The 14725-nt window shown below is 37.1% G+C and overlaps 1 long non-coding RNA gene across 3 annotated transcripts; it reads right to left on the bottom strand.

Annotated features, from left to right (window-relative positions):
* Positions 1–6832: 6832 nt before the first annotated feature.
* Positions 6833–14287, bottom strand: LOC136239394 (uncharacterized). 3 transcript variants are annotated; one of them, XR_010693438.1, is made up of 5 exons: positions 13995–14287; positions 9907–10146; positions 9131–9190; positions 7080–7138; positions 6833–7030 (listed from the first exon to the last, which is right to left on the bottom strand). It is a non-coding gene; the product is annotated as an uncharacterized lncRNA (long non-coding RNA). The 3 variants fall into 3 exon arrangements; XR_010693437.1 differs by lacking the exon at positions 9131–9190; XR_010693436.1 differs by lacking the exon at positions 9131–9190 and having other exon boundaries at positions 9858–10146.
* Between the last annotated feature and the right edge of the window lie 438 nt (positions 14288–14725).

Consider the following 14725-nt stretch of genomic DNA (forward strand, 5'->3'; position numbering starts at 1 on the left):
CTCAACTTTATGTTGGAGCCAATGTATCGCTACACCAGGGATGATCTCTATATTGCAAATTATTAATGATACACATACACAGGAACTTCTATTATAACAGACACTTTGAGACCAACTGATTTTTAATGAAAGTTTATACCCTTATAAGAAGGTTGTCCTTTTTCAGAAGTAAAATTGTATTGGTAGAGTCTAGGGATCTCAGAAACTGTCCTTTATAAGGAGGTTAAATGTACAGTGTCCTCTACAGAGAGTTCATTAAGAGAAGATCCACTTCAGCTATGCATTGACATAATGCAATCACACTCAAATTCAAATATCATATTCCATAATTATAACATTCCTATTCTTGTATTGTATGGAGAACATATTAAGAGTCAGATGGCTGTACATGTTATAAAATTAAAAATGTTTACTATAAAAGTTAAAAGCGACCATAAGTCAAACACAATTTCAATTATATATCAGCTGGACCAGGCAAGATTTAGGCCTGAAGAGCAGATGGTAGGGGTCCCAGTCTGGCTAAGGTATACATTGGCTAAATTTATTGATATGTATATAATTTCAAAACTGAAGTTACACAAAATGTCGCTGTTGTACCAAATTATTTACAGTGTGGTAATATACAGAATGATACACTATAAACATGTCTGAATACATCAAACAATATTGCATGTGCAAAGCAGCAAATGCACATTTTCTTGACATTAATCATGAAATGTGGTAAAGCAAATACATTGGAATAAACCAATGTCCATGGTCCCAGATATCTGAACATAAAAGTTACCCTAACACCTCTGAATCAACTGCTTTTTATTGTTCTACATAACAGCTATTAGACATGCAGCTGTATAGGCTTCAATCACCATGCATGCTATTGCTGCTGCAAAGACAACCACATGAAAACTGGTATATGCATGACACGCAATAGTCTGCCATGTGGCTAATATTGTAAATAAGGGGTAATGCAGGATGTGCATGGGAGGAGCAACAGACACGTATGTAGAGGCAGATCCAAGGTGTTTCTAAGGTTCCAGAAACTGGTCAAGTAGTAATATTCAGGCAATTAAAATTAATCTTTCATTGATTTGCAAAGGTTTAGATCGAAATACCCTAATAGAGCAGTCAACTATGCTAATACGTACACCACTTGATAAGTGTTGTGATACAGTGTTTGTAAGTAAGGAAGGATTTACATGTACACAAAAAATACATGACACTGCATAGCCAAGTGGCTAGGGCACAAGTGGCTAGGGCACAAGTGGCTAGGGCACAAGTGGCTAGGGAATTGGCTTGGTAATTGAAAGGTTCCTCCCAATTAGTATTGTTAATTGTTGTTTCCTTACATAACAAACCTTACTCACATTGCTCGAGTCTACCCAGCTGTTTCAATGATGCACAGGAATCCGAGTGCTGTCTCACTGGGTGGCAATAGCTGTGTTTCACATGGCTGCCGGAAGCTTGCTTTTGTTCTGTGTGTGCATGTTGGCAGACTACACGTTCCATGATGTCTATCTGTTAAACCTGAACAGTCCTCCTGCAGTGAATTTCCCTGCACAAACTCAAGTGCTTTAGTGGTATGTGCAGGCTAGGCATCCTAGTGCTGGTTCACTGGATGGTAATAGCATGGCTATCTGAGGGTTTGCTTTGTGTGTGTGTGTGTGTCTATGGCTTTTACTTTGCTTGTGTCTATGTGTGAGTGTGTCTGTGTGTGTGTGTCTATGGCTTTTACTTTGCTTATGTCTCTGTGTGTGCGTGTGTGCGTGCGTGTGTGTGTGTGTGTGTGTGTGTGTGTGTGTGTGTGTGTGTGTGTGTGTGTGTGTGTGTGTGTGTGTGTGTGTGTGTGTGTGTGTGTGTGTGTGTGTGCATTAGACAACACCAAATAGTTGGATTGTTTTGATGAACAATGATGCCCAGTTGCTGCTAATTTCCAGTATGTGACATAAGGGTGAGGGAAGTACCTGGCACACCTTCACCTAGAGATAATAATAATGTGTTATGGAGTACTGGTGTACTAGTCTCATTAAGGAGAGCACCTGAGTAGTGCACAAGTGATTAACATTTGCTGGTAGATGTAATCTTGTACACATACAGCTTCTAGACGCTTTGTTGTTCTGGTGGTTGTTATCATTTGTTGTGTGTATATGTGTGGAGAGAGAGAGAAAAAGTCCCATTTTCAGTTATCACTCAGCAATGTTTTCTTGGACTGTTTACACTGTTCCACTATAAGGACCTGGTGATAAAAGCTATTGCCCATGTCCAGAAATTTGAGTGTCCACACTGTAAGAGATAGTAAAACATTCTTGTGTTACTATCTTAACATTTGGTGTGCTAAATAGAATGTACACACGTACCTTTATGTTTGTATAATACCGTAATGCATATGAATTTCAGTTGTGTTGATGAGACTAGACCACTAAAAGCTTTTACTTTACTGATTATGTTAGGACACCGCCTAGTAATTTTATGTTTACAAGTGATCTCCTAATAGGTTGGTATAGTACGTTACCTTTTAGTTATAATGTAAACTTAATTATTGATATGAGTTCAATGCGAAGGAATACAACTAAGTTACATACATAGCATGACCCTTTAGTGGCACCCAAGATATGAAATTAGTCATGTGCCATGATATTGTTCATGGATCTCACCTGACTATGTCAGCAACACATTTTGTTTTCCTTTTCAACTATTTGAATCATGTTGATACATGCAGAGATTGGTAAGCGAGCGTCATCAATATCTGACATATGAAACATTATGTCACAAAAAGGTGGTACTGAGATAAAATTTTCATGGGTGGGGATCCAATCCTGTACTTTTTAGTTAACAATAAGGTGGAAGCAAATAATACAAATATTCATGATTCGTTCATTTGTTATTCTGTTAATCAGACGATTACACATTATTTTAGTATTGAAAAAGCTGCTGAACACTACAAGCTGTCATTTTTGAACCACCTTTTAAAGACAAATACATACATGTAAAGGACTTTTCATTGCTTAACATTCAAAGTTGTACTAGTAATCAAAGTGATTTTGTCCCTTTCAAGTACCTAGTTAGAATGATTTGTTCATTAATTTGTATTCTTTAAATTTGATATTCGTTTCACGTCTAGGTAGCAGTTCAGTAGGGCTACTTGTTTGTGGTGTCTGCCCTGTAGAGTAAAGTCACTCTAAAATTAAAAACACATTAATTTTATGTGGGCTACAGAATGTACGACTGCAAAAGTTGTAATGTACCCCATGTGTTTAGTACTACATCTACTAAACTTTGTTTAGTCAACACTTAACATAAATAATATATTTGGCTTGTACTTCCTGACTACTGTGGTATTTGTGTCCATTTACTTGTGGTCATGCAGGGGAAGTTTTAGGGGGTTTCTGGGGTTACCCCCTCTGATCGTAGCACGTGCCCCTACGATTTGTGTGGGTGATAAAAAATCACCAAGAGTTATGCATACTGTATTATATTAGCACTTTTTCTATTGGTGAAACTTCATATTTTTGCCTTTGAAATCACCATTATGGTGTTCAACAGCATGTAGTAACCTTTTTTTTGGTCTTTGACGTACAGCTAGGCTGAAGTTGCAATTACAAAGTGGAAACCCCCTCTAAAAATTTCTAGATCTGCCCCTGTCATGCTTATGCATAATTGAATACTCAACTTATTCATTATATACCAACACACAGCTACCCTCTCTTGAACTTACTGTAAATCAGCCCTGCAGCTTGTGCCTTTACACATTCGTACATTACAGATACATTATGTTGTAATAGGTGGCCACAAGCGGCCACAAAAGTCATCTGCATACATGAGTGAGTTAAGTTTTTGTATTAAATTATTAAGGCTGGATAATTATTGAATTGCTTTTGGTTACTGTTTTGTCATGGTTATATCGACATATTAGATGCTAAAGCCATGCCAACTGATTTAGTTACTTCACATGCCCAACCAACCCACTTTTGTATGATTAAAAAAAATCTAGCTGAGTTAAATACCATGTATACTGAGTGTGATCCTCAATAATGCATGTTCACCGGCAAATATCATCTCAAAACTATATATCACTTGTTTCAAGCTAGTGCTATTTCTTTGAGACCACTCCCTAGTTGTGCTTCATTATTTTTCACTTGTTTGTACTAGACTTCTGTTGATATATTTATATACCAACCTACTGACCTGCACTCTTGAGATTTCCCGTGAAACAAGTCAAGTCGAACAGTTGTCTATTTATTTTTTTGCTATATATGTAGTTTGTTGTTGAGAAGAGGAAGCTATAGGTATTGGCCATATTATACAAAAGTGTGGATTGTTCACATTTGAACGTTGGGGTTTCTAGGAAACAGTTGCCAAGCCTTTTGGTAAAGATTTAACACTTAGTTAGTTACCCAATTATATGGAATTTATACATGATGTATAAGTTTATTTATTATATCCACTTTGTTAGTCAATTTTGTGTGCACAGTAAAGGGATCATCACATGCATGTATAGAAAATATGGTAATAGCAGTGTGTCAGGAGGCTAATACAGTGCAGACGACGAACTGTACTAACCTCAATTGCAAGACACCCTCTGTGTGCTGCGCACATAAGGATAGGTGGTGCTTTAAGTTCTTTCTGAGTCATATCTTGTTCTTGACATTCATGAACTGCTTCATTTTTTTGCAGAAAGTGTTCAAAATTATAATCTATATTTCTAGTCGTAGAACAAAAGGCAGGTTTATATATATATATATATATATATATATATAATTTAGGGATTTATGCATGTGATCAATCTTGGTGTCTACTGTCTACATATAAAAGTGGAGTTTTTTCATATCACAACTGTAGTATTTGTATTTTCTGCATAGCTATATATGTACTGTATTTCAAGTGTACTGGTACAATACAGTACATTTTGCCACTTTTATTCTCTCACACAATGTGCAATACATGCTTAAACATCTATGTAGTCAATTGGCTTGTGACCTTAATATGGTGCATGCATACTTGTGGTCTTGTTCTTTGTAGTTGCGGTGTTATGACAGCAGCAGAAGCTGAAATTCTGACCACAGAAGTGCATGATAGTAGTAAGTTGCTACCAATATAGAACGTACAAAGATCATGATTTCTCTTCAGGAAAAAAAAGAATCGATCGAAGAAAAGAGATAATGCCTTTTACTGACATGCATGATGTTTTGTGTGAAGTGGCAATTTGCTATGTAAAATTTCATTTGTTATGTACCATTGACATAATACACTTTTCAATAATGGTTTACATATAAAATCTGTTAACAGTGCAGTTGACAGTAGACAAGTAGTCATGAAATACCAACTCATACTGTGTCAGTGTAGCTATGTATAAGTGTGAATGTCTACACTAGACAATACCAATGGTAGAGACATACGTAGATGCATGTATTATTAGGGTGTATTATAGACTGATAGGTATATCTGAAATTTAAGCAACAGTTAATAGCTGATGTAATACTCCTGCTAACATGGATATGTGCACGTATACACTGCCAATTGCAAGAATTACACACTAGATACTGTGAGGTATACAAATAATAATGGGTATAATTATTTTACCAACAGTACCATTGCATGTGAAGTATAAAGTAATGCATGACATGCCAAGTGTGCTTCAGTCATAATATATTGCACATTGTTCAAGATCAAGTGTACACATTATGTGTATGTGCTTGCCCATCTATAAGTTGCTATATGAGACATACACTGGTATAGTTAATGTTCGCCAAGATATTTATACTGTCCTTTTAACAGTTGCAATTGTATAAAATTTTATAATTTGGTGTCAAAATAGTAGATTGGAAGTTCAAATCATTGTGCAGGGTTTTAGTAAGCTTTTTGTCTATCCCTAGCTGCATAATGGTGTATGATGCTATAATACCAACCCATTGTACATAGCTCTAGCCACAAATAAAGTTTCAAGCAGCAGACTCAGACTTGACAATGCTGTTCTGTATACATTTAACTAAGTGTGCATGCAAGTTTCCACATGTTGTAGTTATTATACTCCATTAAAGTATTCATCTATACAAACTGACACATGATTAGTGTATACAAATGAGCAGATGTGTATCATTCTTTCTATAAAATGCATGTTTGATTACACGTATTGATGATATAGGGTCATATGATATGCTAGCTCTATTATTAAGTATATGTACGTAGAGTGAGAAACTGCAGTGTGGCCAGCATGCACTGCAATCAGCATAGTGAGGTATTTCAGTATAATATACACTATAGGCATGTATATTATTATTATGTTATGACTACTGCCCCTAATTCTTGGCAGTGTACATGTACATGTATGCACCGTACTAAGAACACTATGTATAAAGTGACTGTTGTTAAAACAAGCTACACTGTATACAAGATCTATAATACCCTAATTATACATACATGTACACCTACGTATGTATAGCTATGTACATACGCCTCTAGCATCATGCACTATTAAAATTATTATTTGTGACCCGGTCTACGAAAAGGGATTATATAGACTTTTCAGTTACACGTACTTGGCAACCTGTAATTGACTTGTGAATGTGGTATCACCCTGAAATTTGGTCCCCTTATACCCCTAACATTGCACTATGGCTTGGTGTACTATGGTTGAAAACATGAGGAGTTATGATTAGTCAAACTTGAGTCACTAGACAAAGCTATTATAAGACCCCTTTTTGCAGACCAGGTCACATATTGGTATAATGACACATAGCTACACTGGCACAGTATGATCCCATGACCACTTGTTTTATCCTTAAATTGTGCTCTTGAGGACTGTAATTCCAGAGAAGGCTGTATACATACATAACTGCACCGTCACCATACTGTTCGTACTGTAGATTCATACATAAACAAAAAGCTATTGTATATAGAAGTGCGTTATATATAAAAAATTGAAGTACAGTTACATAGTGAATTTCTGCCACCTCACACAAAAACATAATCATTAACATGTCAGTACAAGGATGCATTCATTGTGTCTCTTTTCTACGATCAATCGATTATCTTCTTCCTGAAAAGAAATCATGATCATTGTACAGTCTATATTGGTAGCAACTTACTATTATCATGCACTTCTGTGGTCAGAATTCAGTTGCTACTGCTTGTCATAACACCTCAACTACAAGGAACAAGACCACTAGTACACTACACCACATTAAAATCATGAGCCAATTAAATGACTACATAATAGATAATAGTCATGTAAATACACATATTATGCAATGTCAGTGAACTACATGTCTATAATACACTTACGCATCACAGTCCATAAGATTATAAATAAGAGTACAGTGAAACTTATCAAATCATGTCACTGTATAATAAGGTCAATTGTCTAAACTGGTCATTATAGTAATCCCAAATGTGTCATTTTTGTACAAGCATAATGCAGCCACTTGCTTAACAAAGTCAGGAAATTTTGGCCCAAAGGCAACCAAAATAAACAGGATTCACTGTAACTATATCTGCGATGGTGATAATTATTAACAGACAAAATTCCTTGGCAACTGTTGCCTAGAAACCCCATTGTTTGAAGTAACACACACTTTTTGTAAAAGGGACCTACACTGTACAGACGTGTTTAACAAAGAAGTGTGGTCATAAAAATGCATCACGTGTACAAATTTCCAGCCATTTTTGAAAACAAATATACAACGCACAAAGCACAAACTACAAAAACAAACACATACACACAAAAAATATGCACTTAAGTTGAAGGGTGTGGCACCCATTTCTCTTGACCCTTAAACCCGCATAATCCAGAAAACTGGATTTGATAAAAAAAATTAAAAATGAATTGAAAACGAATTGAAAACGCACTACTTTTTCCAATTTACATAGGCGGTTACAAACAAGCATATCTCATGAAGCGTTCATCTGATCGCTTCGAAAAATAGATTTTATTAATTGGCAAAAATTAAGCTATCTGCCTGTATATAAACTTTCAACATACAAACAAGGAACTCACCCACTACGACATGCTGAATCATTTTGTGTCCTTCTGCATTCGTATCATCATTGTGCTTGTTCGACAGTGACGTTATCACATGATATCTATATATCAACTGAATTTCCATCACGTGAGGAGTAACATGACACCAAGCAAAAGTCAATACAACAAAGTACAGCCGAGTTATGGCCTTTTGTACATCGTTATGTGAAGAAGGAAGACGGAGGGATAGTTCTTTTACTCTTTCAAAGTGAAGCAAGTATCTCTGGGTTGGATGGACGCAACAAAGTATGGGACCATTCAAAGCAAAATTTAAGGTGAGTAAGATGGTGTTAGATAGTTTTAACAGTTTTTGTGTTACAGAGTTTAGTTTTACAAGACATGCATGCGATCCAGTTTACTGGATTATGCGTTTTCAGTGCTTGCGTTTTATAAAACAGCTGTGGGTTTAAAGGGTTACAGTAATTCATCCTGTTTTGTTTGAGATAAATACTCACAAGCAAAATGGGTGCCACGCCCTTTAATTAGTGAGTTTTTTAATCTCTTGTATTGCATGATGATGTTGCATTTGAGGAGTACTACTTCAAAAAACATTTGCCTGCATTGACTTTTCCAATCCTATGTCCCACATAAATCTGGATTTCATTATATAAAAATGATGTAATAAAATGCCACACCTTCTTTGAATAATTTCTAACCAGTACATGTATTTAGTCAACCTTAACAAATACAAAACTAAGGTTAAGCTTAGGTCGTAAATAACTTTCAGCCTTTATGCAAATGTACAGAAAGAGTACACTTTTTTCTAATCTTCCCCTCCTTGGCACAAAATATATTACTGTACATGTATTTAATGTTGATGCACACATACTGTGTACATTCACAGATCAAATTACTAGATCACTTTCAGAAAATTTTTAATGTACCTGTATGATACCCATCCTGTGGTAGTATATAGTTTACAGGCCATATGTTTGGATTACTAGTCTACTGATGTAACGTGCTCTTTCATAATCAAACTACGCCATTAAAAATATTCAGCATTTTAAAACATACATTTGATTTAACCACTCCCTGTAGTGCACTTTTTACACACTCACATAAAGCTTGAAATTAATGGGTGACCCCAACCTGAAAATCTTATAACTAAACAAGACTCACTCATGTATGCAAGAGACCTTGGTGACTGACACAAATATTCCATAAACTGCTTCTGTCCGCCTAACAGAGTAAACACGACCCAACAATAATACTAAAGTAATAGGAAACGTTTCTACTCAAAAGTGAAATTTTCATCTACCAATGGTACGGCCCCCAAAAAGGCCATGGTAAAAAAGATGTGAAATCCAAGGTGGCGGCCAAGAAATGGTTGTGATGGTAGGTTAATGGTAAAAATTTTAATAACGACAATTCAGGTGAATTTGGTGCCACTTATCTATCAGTGTAAGGGTATGATATTAGCTAGCTTGCAGTATACGTCTCGTTGCCTACCCTAAAGAGTAAAGTCACTTCTTAAAACACATAAATGAAATACAAATTTATGTGGGCTACAGAATGTACAAATGCAAAGGAGAATTATGTTTCATATAATCCCATGTACTCAAGCACTACATTCAGTCAACAAATCTTTGATCTTATTATAAATTGGAACATGAGGCATATCACTTGAATAATATAACATGGCTGTACAATAATAATAATAAGAATTATTGGATTGAGTTGTACAACTGCAACGGTGATTATAACCAATGCCAAAATAATACCAAAATCATAGTCCCACCATAACAGATTACAGTACATGTCTCAAAAATTATAAGGATTTGCACACTTTTAACAGTGAATGGTGATATACTCAACTATTACTTACTTCACATACATGTACACACACCTCACAGCAAAAGCCATTGCATGAATGTACAGCCTATGCCTCTACTCACTCAAACAGTTGTTGTTGTAGGTCTTAATTGATTCTAATACTTTTGTCACATCATCGACAGCTAAAAGTGGCTAAAGATTATTAGTTTACACATGGACACATATTGCTTAAGTTTAAGGTTCATCAAGTAAATGCACTGTACGTGTACGTATCTCCTAGACTGGTTACTGAAGTTGAGGTGTCTTCTGCAGTATATACTTGGAGCAGCCGCACACCCCCATAGTGGCATTCAAAAATGTGCCTACATCAACATATAGCACAAATTGACTTTATTGTAGCAATGGGTGAGTCTAACATAAAAGTACAATGCAGGATAGGAACAATAGAAGCCGCAGAACCCTGAAACATTTAGATGGACACAAGCCACTTACATCACAGTAGTGAGTGTGTGTGTGTGTGTGTGTGTGTGTGTGTGTGTGAGTGTGAGTGTGAGTGTGAGTGTGAGTGTGAGTGTGAGTGTGAGTGTGAGTGTGAGTGTGAGTGTGAGTGTGAGTGTGAGTGTGAGTGTGTGTGTGTGTGTGTGTGTGTGTGTGTGTGTGTGTGTGTGTGTGTGGAATATCTAAGTTTTTACACTATTCGAATCAAACTCATGTCAATGACTAAGTTTTTCATGGTGATTACTATAATTGTACTATACACACTTATTAGATAAATTAAGCCTAAAACTACAAGATAGTGTCCTTAACATCATCACATAATGAAACACAAACAAAGAAACAGAGTAAAGTTTGTAACTGTCAGTCCATCAAGACGGCTTAATATACAAACATAAAGGTACATACATACATGTACATTCTACAAGTTGGGCAACCAAATGCTAAGATAGCCCCACAGGAAGGCTTTACCATCTCTTACTGATGACAGAATGGACACTCAAACTTTGGAAAATTGCTTTCCCAGTTTATCGCCAAATCCTTATAGTGGACCAGTGTAAATAGTTTAAGTAAGTATGGCTGATGGCTGAAACTGGGACCTTTTCATTACCGTTTGTATACCGATCACTTGGCTATATACAGGATGTACTACCTCCACTCTCCACACAAACACATATATACTGTACACACACAAAAAATGACAACAACCTGAACACCAAAAATTAATCATTTAGCAATCAAGTATGTGTACAAGATCATACCTACCAGTGAAACACTAAGCACCTGTGCACAACTTAGGTGCTCTCCTAGGACATTAGCTAATCTGATAATTAGTAAAACCAAGTAAACCTTTTATCAGTTAGTTCATTAGTACGTAGGATATTAGACCAGTCTACACTGTATGCAGGTGTATAGTGTGGACAGGAATAGTACTTCATAAAAGGTGCTACCATACTGTATCTCTATCCTTTTCATCAGATATGGGAAATTGGCAGCAATTTGGTATCACTGATCATTGAACCATTCAGTGCTACCCAATGTATACATACAAAAACCAAAGTAAGAGGCAAAGCCTTCGGCTGCCGCTAGTGGTTACACATACCCAGTGAACCAGCCACTGGGACATCTGTGCACTACTCAGGTGATTTGAGTCAGGACCAGCAAATCCTCCTGGGACAGGACTACAACCCACGGGAGGCTGTACCATGCTTCACTGGACAACCGAAGTCCAACCTGGACCTTCACCCACCATGTGAGACATAGACAGTTGGCATTTGCTAAAGGAGCCATCCCAAGTAACCATTTAACCTATTACATGTTTATCTACAATCTGGAAGCTTTTCTCAAGTATCATGAGTAATACATGTATGATCCACTTCACCTCCAAACTCATGGTTTACTTTGTTCTGAGCAAAAAGACTGTACTCATGAGAGTAAAGGAACAAAGGATTAGTGGCAACACACACACACACACACACACACACACACACACACACACACACACACACACACACACACACACACACACACACAGCAAACTCTTAGGCAGTTACGTGAAACACAGCTATTCACTTAAAAAACCAGCACTGTGCAGGCAAATCTTCCTAAGCAGAACTAGCTATAGTAGGGACTTTTCAAGTCTCACGGAGAGAGGTAATGGAACCTGAAGTTCCACAATGACCTCAAGCAGTGGTGATTCTAGGCCTGACCTACAGGGGGACAGCATGACTATTGTTGTATGGTAAAAATACATTGAAAATTTCTCTATCAAGATTATTGCACGATAATTGCTGATTTCGATTATTACTAGTCAGTGAAAAGTACATGTTTCGATTATTACCAAAAAAAAAAATCACGATTATCATGACATATGAATAATTCGATAATTGAATAATTGCCCATCCCTACCATAAACATTAGATGTGTTAATAAAGTGGTAGATAATTCTATGATTCAGAACCTCTTCAACCCTCCCCTCTCAACTCCCACTAGATTTGTTACATCAACGGTGTGTAACTATGCACACAAAAACATACACTGCACATGCATGCATGCATGCATACACACACACACACACACACACACACACACACACACACACACACACACACACACACGCACACTGACCTGTCAGAATATGTACTTCACACACACGCATGCACACACACACACACACACAGACACATGACCCCACCCCACCCAACCTCAAGCAGATTTCCATAAAGCGATATGTACCCCCTAACTTTCATTATGAGATATTCTACATATTATTTATAAGCTTTTGGTCAAACTGTCCATGCAGGAGGGGTGTGACATACCCGTTATCCCACTCAGCACATTGATAACATACCAGTCAGCACATTGATAACATACCAGTCAGCACATTAAGTAACACACTATGCAAACATGTCTTTGTATATATATGCCAAAAGGAATCATCCATGCACATCCAAATTGCCAATTTTGACCCTGACTTTACAATTTGGTTAGTAGTGAGCAACAACATAGCAGCTTAGTAGATGCAGAAAATTTTAGGGTTGCATCTTTCATGAAATCTAAGTTACCGTTCACAAAATTGGTTGTGTGTTGATTACCCTTTTTGCAAATCTAGCTACTTTCATGGTTGTAATAGTTTTACCACCATACGATGTGCCAGTCACTAGGGTATGGCACACAGCTGGCATGTGGAAGTAATAAAAATCAATTGTCAAGGCCATTTAATTTGTGCCAAGCTAACAGTCAAAAGACAAATTTGAAACTCGTAAGGTATCTTTTGCTAAATCACAGGTCACACTCTGTAAAAGTTGTAAGACATTTTTGACCAGTCAACATTTTGACTGTTATCGCAGAACTACCCACAGTGCACGCATACATGACAACCTCTATAGTGATGGCTACCTAGCTAGCCTACACTTGTCCAAGTTCACAACCATATAAAACAGTAAAAAATTAGTTGTCAGACTGCCATAGTCAAGGCTGTGTCATGAGTGTTGATTTTTGTGATTGGGTGAAGCCAGGTCCTATGGTTGGTAGAGTTGGCACACGATTCTTCTATATGTAGTTGTGGTGTATATGAATCTGCTGAATAACCAAATTAGTCTAGCCACATGTGGGATATCTCAGTATCCACCTATATATCTCAGAATAGTACATACAAGGCAATTACAATTTGAAAGATCAAGGTGAAAGGACATAATTAAACTTATGGTACATTATCTCAGGTTGGATATTTTTCATGCCATTCTCAAAACAAGGAACATTTTGTAAATTAAGCTTTTTGTCGAGGTTATTTCTGCTGATTGTGCATGCTAACAATTTTAAACATTAAGCACCCATAGTATAAGACATGCAGTGGACTTGAGCTCTGAGATATTGAGCCATTAACTTTTTTTGATAGTTGCAGTTAGAATGTTTAGACTATCTACAGTGTTTTTGAAGGGGTGGACTTTCCCCCTTAAACTCATAGACTACCCCTAAAACTGTGTGACAACTACACTGTTAAAAATAGCACACAAAATGCTCTTAAAATCATCAGCACTCTAATAATACCCTCAGGTTGGTCTCGTATTACAAAAAAAAAAAAAATCTAGGATACTTGACCAGACACTACAGTTCGCCTTGGAGTGACCTTACAGATCCCTTCTATACCATGCACCTTGATTTCTTACTACAGGTGTATATCATACATATGCAACTATGAGAGGGAATGACTTACCGCTCTAAAAGCTCTCCTTCTAGTCGACCTCATAAGTCATAAGCTGAGTACCAGGGTATTCTGCCTTCACCCCTAAGGTACGAATGGGGCGTAGAAATCTTCGTGGTAACCATGGAACAGCACAAAAGTCTTCATCCATACATCCTTTCATTGTATCCAGTCACCTACGTGAGCTACCTCCTCGCCTCTGCTTCACTGCGCTTACATCTTAGTCCGTACCATGGTACACAGGCAATACCTGTAATAATTTTCTAATAACTCGTACTTATTACCTGTTAACCGAAATGCGAACCTGGTGATATATCGAGGAGTCCGATACTTCGGAAAGAGCGTACGAGATTTCCAGATTTCTACTGTGATTTCTGATTTCTAGACTGATTTCTGCTGTTTTCCGCCCACGCAAGCTATAGTTTACGGAAAATCTTCTCCAATTTACCGAGAAACACGGAGATTAGAGGCTTGATTTCTGATTTCTACTGTAGGGAGCGTACGAGATTTCACGAAGTGTCGGACCCCTCGTGATATATATATCTCTAATCGATAAGCGCCGTGCAGAGAAATCTTCCACCTAGAGTCTCGCTTGATGCATAAGGCCCCTATTTGGTGATTATTAGTTTCTCATCCACCGCCCGCATCCTTCTTAAGCTACCGCATGGTAGCCATTATTTACTCTGCGCATGCTCAGAAGAACACGTGATACCAAACTGTTATAATTTTTGTTGATGAACGCT

Source organism: Dysidea avara, chromosome 11 (genome assembly GCF_963678975.1).
Source record: "Dysidea avara chromosome 11, odDysAvar1.4, whole genome shotgun sequence".
NCBI classification, from domain to species: Eukaryota; Metazoa; Porifera; class Demospongiae; order Dictyoceratida; family Dysideidae; genus Dysidea; species Dysidea avara.